Source organism: Amphimedon queenslandica, unplaced genomic scaffold (assembly GCF_000090795.2).
Source record: "Amphimedon queenslandica unplaced genomic scaffold, v1.1 AMPQUscaffold_13377, whole genome shotgun sequence".
Lineage (NCBI taxonomy): Eukaryota > Metazoa > Porifera > Demospongiae > Haplosclerida > Niphatidae > Amphimedon > Amphimedon queenslandica.
Window position 1 is genome coordinate 194,659 of NW_003546387.1, and position 8,035 is coordinate 202,693.

An 8,035-nucleotide genomic window follows, 5' to 3' on the forward strand; every position below is an offset into this window, starting at 1 on the left:
GACTAGCCTGTGGGGTTTTTACCAGTTCTGAGCCTAGTTTGCCGGGAGTTGACTCACCACTCCCCTAAAATTTACTAATTTCACATCATTATGGTCACTGACTCTAACAGGCGGGCTTAGGGGAGTGGCCCTTGCGATATTTCCAAACCCCCTCTCTCCTCCTTGAGGTTCCCAGAGGCCCCTGGTTATTAAAGCACTTTAAACAATAATCAGGCACTACAACGTCCTCTAATAGTCTGCCTATTATTGTTGAAGAATAATAATCTCTGAAAAACTGCACCAACGTTTCTGTTACATATTCCTCTTCCTCTTTAATTTCGAAATAATAATAAAGTTGAACAAAGTAATATTTGCACCATACGTTTTATTTCATTACTGTCATTTTCTCTCAATTGGCTATCAGTCATTAGAATTCTCTGTTTAATGCATCAAATATTATTTTGTTACACACAGACTCTCTTTCATGAAATGCTTTTAATACAGATTTGACAGATTGGTAATGTTTGAAAACAGTCAGCATTTTGTTACACTTCATCAAGTTGACATGGCTGTAGATGGTTCTCTGAAGAACGTTGTTCAACCAGATAAAAACATAACCAATCAAATCCTACTGGAGTGGTTATTTGAGGTAGTAAATGATAACACCTTTATCATCACCAGTAATGAAAAAGCTGGTAGAGCCAATGTGGCTTTTCATTAGAGCTTTAGACCAGACATCTGTCTACTATGGGCAGAATCAAATTTTGGATTAGCTATCACTATGCCCAGCAAAACACCTTTGATTGAAGTAGATGAGACAAGGGATTCTGAAATCAAGGCAGAGACTCTCTTAGGATTAGCTGGTGAATGCAAATTTGCCAGAAACGCAGAGCCACAATTGTATGCCAATATGATGGGCTGTGGCTGGGTCAGTGGCAGAAATGGCTATTGAAAATCATAAATTCTTTCAACAGATCATAATATATGGAATTTATGTCACTACACAACAGATGAAGCATATTTAAATGCAATAGACCTGGACTTTAAACCGCAGACATCACATATACATAAGTATATGAAAACTACCAAAGAGCCATTTTCATGTAGGATCAGTCAACAAATTCAACATGCTCTACAGTTATGTCAATTTTTGTAAATAAGTATTCATCTCGTCCATTGTTTGACTGGTGATCCACAAATAATACTAATTGATAGATGAATTTTTGCTATTGATAATAAGACTAATAATCATAGTAGACTGTTTTAATGGTACAATTTCATACCTGTAAAAATGATAAAATGCAATACATGTATACACGTAGACAATGAATGTACATGTATATCCTGAGAGACAATTTTGCCACAATATACAACTGGATATTCTAACTGTGTCGCTATGGCTTGTAGATGAATCACTAGTAAATAAATCACATCTATAAGAGCATTGTAATTCTTGTAAGATGTCTGTTGACATTGATTTGAGTTTATTAGAGCCATCACAGTGATTGTATACATTCGATGCCGGAGTCTGGAGTCAATGAACTCCATTGAATCATTAAGTCCCAAGCAAGAGGAGAAGAGGGAGGGGGGAGAGAACAAACAGACATAATTTTATTTCCATGTGCAATGGACTGGTATGAACACTTCATCATCTGTTACTATAGAATCTGCACCAGTCCCTACTAAAGTAGGAGTATCACTAAGGGGGGCCTGTACCACTTTATCATATATAGAAGAGTATACAGGGGAGATCAGATGTAAAGTACAAGCATTAAACTATTACTGCCATTTTTATTGAATGCTTTTAAGATCAACATATATTCATTACTCCCTAACCATGAAGCCCCTTCAGTTAACAACAAATGTTTGAAGGGTATTCCCTCATTCATTATCACCTTTATTGGTAGTAACTCAAGCGAGCCATTATTCATGTAAAATGCTGGAGGGACACACTGATGTAACAAGAAAACATTCATGGAACACACCACAGTACCATTTGTATTAAATAACAAGTGGGATCAGTGTGCTTTGTGATGTTTATTGGTAATTGGTTTGTCTAGTTTATTAAGATATGTCTCTGGTGGTAGCAGGAGTGATGGCGTGCGAGTAAATGGAGAAATGGGAGAGGCTACTAGGGCAGAGAGAGAGAGATTCTGTTAACTCCAAATGATTGTAAACATGACTTTAATAATTTAAGATTAATAGAAGACTCATTATTTGAAGTAGGTAGTATCCAAATTACATTTATTATTATATTTTTATCAATTAATTGATCATGTACTAATTTCTTACTGAGAAATGAGGAAAGGAAAAAAGTGAAAGAATCCTGCTCATCCAATCAATCATGTCTTTAAAGTGACCTCAAGAGCATGCATTATTCCTTTTTCAAAGCTCTCCATTGCACCAGAACAAGACTTTTGGATGACCACACATATCTAGTAATGAATTGTCCACTGAGTTCAGCTGGTAATAACATTCAAAGAACCAGTCGTGTGCCGGCTACAATTGTAATAGTTTAAAGTTCAGAGTCAAACTTGATGGAACAAGCTACCAGTGTCAGCAAGATGTCCTTATAGTGTATGTTGGGATTTAAAAAAAGGAGAGCATATTGTCTTGTACATTGTACCTGCTTATTCTCTGCAGTTACTTACAAAAACAAGAATTTAAACAGAACAAGAAAAATAGTTGACTGATCTAAACAAGTATATACAGTGCAAGACAACTTGCTTTAACATTAAAACAAGAGTAAAAAGTATGTAGTTAAAAATGAAGTTAGAGACTAAATAATTCTAAAGTTATTTGAAAAGATTGTTTTAATTTTAAGGGTAGAGAATGGTAAATCTAATGCAAATAATAGCTCTATCAAATTATTGTTAGTTTCATCAATGACTATGGCATTGATTTTAATAATAATATTCATTACTTTTGTTCATATTAATCCCCATTATGGACTCTTTGTTTTAAGGTATAGTTTACATTATGACTGTATGCCATCAATGGATACTAAACATTGGAATAGAACTACTACTACTAATATTCCAGTGTTAATGTAATGCTAGTCCTAAATAAATAGCATTAAATTGTAAACCAACCTGAAAGACTGGCGGTTGTAAGCCGCGGCCCCAGAAAGGAGTCAAAGGACACCCTGGTGTGGGTCAAATGAGACAAGGTTCCATTCGAGTGTGCTAGCTCCTTGTATATCATAGGACACTGAACGCAACCTATTGTCAGACACTGCTGTGCTAAAAGGATGACTGACAGTCACACTGCAACACATTAAACTGTGAGTGTTTGTAAGAAAATGCATTACACACTGAGTTTCCAACCACTGTATGCTTACATGCACTTCCTGTCTTATATATTGCAGTCTTTACGCACAACACAGAAAAGAGGATGTGTGCAATTTTAAAATTAATATAATTATTGATAAAAAATGACCTTTTTGATTTATACCTTTTGGCATATGTTCATTCAAATTCAATGTGGCTGAAGAAACAACAAATTGTCTGGATGGAAAATATTTAACTCTACGATATATTTAGAAACTCTAATTGATTTCATTCAAAAATTAGTCGTATAATCATACGATCAGTTTAAACTTCTTCTAGACAAAAAATTATCAAAATGACTCAGATCACAATGAAAATTCCAATCAGCAGTCACAGTAATAAGATGCTTATCTTGGTATAAGGCTATCAGGCTAACTCTGTGATTTTCTCAGGCATGAACCAAAGGAATATCATTGTGTGTGGTCTTTCACCAAAAAATAGAAAAAAAAAGATCAAGAAGTTTTGCGTTCACTGATATAGCTCAGCAAATTACTTGCTATAGTTACATTAGCCATGCCGAAACAAAGCTAAGTGCAGGCTTTCCAAGTATCAATGGTGATGTGTCCCATTCATCATTACAAGCATTGCTTCGTGTGAGGGCCATCCAGTACTGCTACAAGTAGGCTTTCCCACATTTAGCTCAAGCAGGTACAGTAGATAAGGACACATTGTACTCCTTGACTTCTTATGCCCTTTCAGTAGGCCGGTTAGAGAAAAAATCCAAAAAAATAACATTATTTCAAAAAAACATTTTAATCATTGAAATATATACAGCAACTTGTATAAAATAGCTAGTTGTATAGGCTATGGAATAGCAGTAGCAGTGATCGTAAAGAGTATGTGGAGCATGAGTCCAAACTAACTATTGTACTGCATTTCGATTACCAGAAAAATGAAAAGATACCATCCTAATGAGTTTGTGATATCCCGTGTTCTTTCCTTATTTCTCAAGCTCAAGTAATCCTGTATGAATCCATTGGAAATGTAATGCCCGAAACAAGTATTAGCAATTTTTGAAGACATTGGTGAAGGTCAGGAAGATCACACACATCAGATTAATCCAACAAATGTTAGTATAATGAAGTAAGCAAAAAATTAAACAAGTCATGAAAGATGTGCATAATAGAGAACAGCTGATCACGTTTTTTAAAAGGTATATCATTATGTGCATCACCTTTAGGTGCTGGACAGCAGAGTAACTGGCAAAAGACTAAAGGCCTCATACACTAGGCAATGTGTTGTTTGCAACATTTGTGGTTACTTTGATCTTGTAAGCAACATGTTGCCAGAATTAGAACAGCCTTCTATTTCTTGCAACATGTTGCTTACAAGATCAAAGTAACCACAAATGTTGCTAGCAACATGTTACCTAGTGTATGGAGGCCTTAACATCATTGTTATGTACATCTGATGGACTTGAAGATAAGTTTGGTAAATTACAAATTAGTGAAATTGTGAAAATGTTATCCTCAACAACATGCCATATACCATAAGCCACAATGGATCTATAAAGTGAGTTAAGAACTAGTTCTATTTATTCACAAACTTTAATATTTGTTGTATAAAATGCTTCATCGTAGCACAAGTGACAAAGTGAGTAGAATACTTCTGAAAAAACTGGCTAAAGCAGCTTTAAAGAGACCAAGGATTAGTAACAGTAAGAAGAATACCAAATCAAGAAACTGAAGCCAAGTGCTGCCTTTCAATAACGAGCCGTTTTAAATGAAAATAACATTTGGTTGCTATAGAAATCAAATACAACCTGACCTATAGTAGTTAGGTAGAGTGTCTAACAGCCCTATAGTAGCTGAAATATGACCATGCAGCTGAAATATGACCATATGACCATATGACCTTAAGGCACATCAGACTGCAAGCATGGGAAGGTGTATGTACCATAGAATGAAACATATCAAAGCTTGCATGAAGACTACAGGTATAGTGGAGAAAGCTTGAAGAGCTGTAGACAAAGACATCATTCTTGGATATCTCAGATTGCTACTAGAGTCTGAATTACAGATGCACCAAAACAGCCAGAAAATAAACTTTGGAGCCATTTTGCTCACTAAGATGCACAAAAAAGACTACACAGTGCTGGTGTTTTAGCTACACATACTATAGGGCAGTTAGATACATATACTTGCCTAAATAAATATCTACTCTAGCAAAAATGTATTACCTCAAAATTCAAAAAGAATACATTGTACACATTACAAAATCATCAAGTACATAAATTTTCCCAAATTTTGCAACATAAGGAGTCACTCGCAAAATTAAGATAAGCAAAAATTCATCTTAGCACATGGGTATACACATATAATTAATTTTTTTACTCTTAAAATTATTACAAAAATGGTAGCACTGAAAGCATTTCACAAAAAATTGGCCTTGCAAACTTCTGCACATCCCCACTTGCAAAAATTTATCCCATCAAAAATTTCCGCGTATAGGGCAAGACTCTTTGGAAACATTTAGCCGTACACAAATTCCCAGAAGCACGTGTATACAACAGTTACAGTTATTACAGGTCTATTAATATCTAAAGTACCTTCTTCCTTATCAATTTATTCACACTTGTCATCAAATCCATTCTTCATAATCTCAGTTGGACATGGATGCTTCACTCATTCTTGCCATTCCATCAGGACTGTTACCATTCTATGTTTCTTTGTTTCTAAAATTTTAATAATAATAGTAATAATAATAATAATAATAATAATAAACTCAAACATAAAGACTATTATAGCCACCTAAAGAGCCAAATTATTATCTGCCCAGGTTGACACTGATGTTGATGTTAAAAATATAATCACAAATTATTAAGTTTTTGCCAATAGTTAGTGTATTGGCAAAAAGACTTTAAATTCAGTAAAGCACTTAATCAGTATGTTTAATGTCACATGCAATAATGGTTATCACATCATTCTCATTAAGTTAGTTTTATTTTCTATCATGACTGTACCGTTATGCTTCATCAATGAACTTTGATGTCTCTAGCTTGAATGTCTCTACCATGAGGACAGTCCTCCTTTGTTCTGTGGTTGGTTTGGCTCTTTCAAGTACTTCTGTGTCATTAGGAGCTAGGACGCCTGTGACACGCTGCTGAGGTATTAACGAACAAAATTAGCCACTTAAATATGCCAAAACTACAAAACAACAGAAATACATGTACTAAATAACCTAAACACTGGGGTCGAACTTACTTTCAAAGAAGTGTGGACTGTGTGGATGAGGGGCGAGACTAGGATTTTGTCCACCTTCTCTTTAGTCTCGCGTACGCGAGACTACCTTCTCTGCCCAAGTCCCCGTGACTCTGAGCTGCATGGACATGTTACCACGTGATTCTATTGCGCAATAAATTTGCGCATGCGTATTACGCTCACCCTCCAAAAAAAGAATTCACAATGCTATTGTTTCATTATTGCAGCCCATAGAAAGCCTCAGAATTAGCTGACATCAGAATCATACTTTAGGTCATCACATTCACTTTCTTCAGCATCAAAATCAAAATTATTATTATTGTAGTGTACAAGTACATGAAATTATCTGCATTATTTTTTGCTATTATAGGCTTATTTATATATAGAGTCAATGACGTGAACACAATGAAATACACAATTGCATGTACATAATAACTTATAAAAGTAAAAATAAGTTGAGCATCCACACACAGTCTACAAGTAAACTCAATAATAATAAAGAGCAAACTCAAATAACAAAAGAATACTGAGAGAGAATCAGTTTAGAGAAAGAGCTCTACTCTCATTCAATCTGTAGATTTCTACTTTCAACAATAACAAACAGTACAAAAGCAAAAAACCACGAACAAAATAGAAACACTAGTTTGTTATTCAATTAATCAAATATTCCATTATAAAATGAACGAAATATTTAAATAGCAGTAAGCATTTTTGTCAGTGAAAAATTTTAGTTCAGTGAATTTTTAGGCATATTGGTGAAATTTAAATTTTGCTGCATGTGAATTTATAACAGACATAGCATTAATGACAAAAATAAAGTTAAGATTTCGACTGAAAAACATTACAAGTTACCATAACAATTAATAAATTTATCTTCTTCATTGCTTCTTCTACTTTACTATTTATTAGTGGTTTTTGAAGCATCCCATGAAGTTAAAACACACAATAATACAAATTATAATTGATGTGTTTTATAACTGATCTATTATTCTTGCTTTGCTTCCAGGTCTAAAATTTGTTTTCAGTTTATAGACATGTATAGTGTGTGCATTTATGCATATGCTTTCCCATACATTTCTCCTATACATGTACATATTAGAAAAATAACAATAAGGATTAGCAAAGCAATCTGCCCACACTTTTCAAAATTGTAGCATGCATTGCACAGGAGACTATTTTTTGGGTAATTTGGCAGCAAGATAATCAAGATACTGTCTCATGCTTTTCTAAAGGTAAAGAATTAGCTATGCATGGAAGGTGGTGCAAGCAATTATTGTACATGTATATGAGTTTAATTATGTTATCAATTTTTGGAAAGATCACCAATAATGATAGTAATAATAGAGTTTGAAGACTTACTGATCTTTTGTTTTGCATTCTTAAAATTCTTTTTAGTCACAAACTGATATAAACGACTGTAGTCATCCCTAGTATAGCTACATCAGGGGGTGACAACAAAGGTATAAAAGTACATACATTTACATAAGATGTACATATACTTGTCTAATTAGTAGATAAGTAAAGATA

At 34.2% G+C, this 8,035-nt stretch overlaps 1 long non-coding RNA gene across 1 annotated transcript; it reads right to left on the bottom strand.

The window, feature by feature from the left end:
• Positions 1–5,396: 5,396 nt before the first annotated feature.
• On the bottom strand, positions 5,397–6,806 carry LOC109582548 (uncharacterized). Its single transcript, XR_002185143.1, has 3 exons — positions 6,512–6,806; positions 6,271–6,454; positions 5,397–5,982 (listed from the first exon to the last, which is right to left on the bottom strand). It is a non-coding gene; the product is annotated as an uncharacterized LOC109582548 (long non-coding RNA).
• Between the last annotated feature and the right edge of the window lie 1,229 nt (positions 6,807–8,035).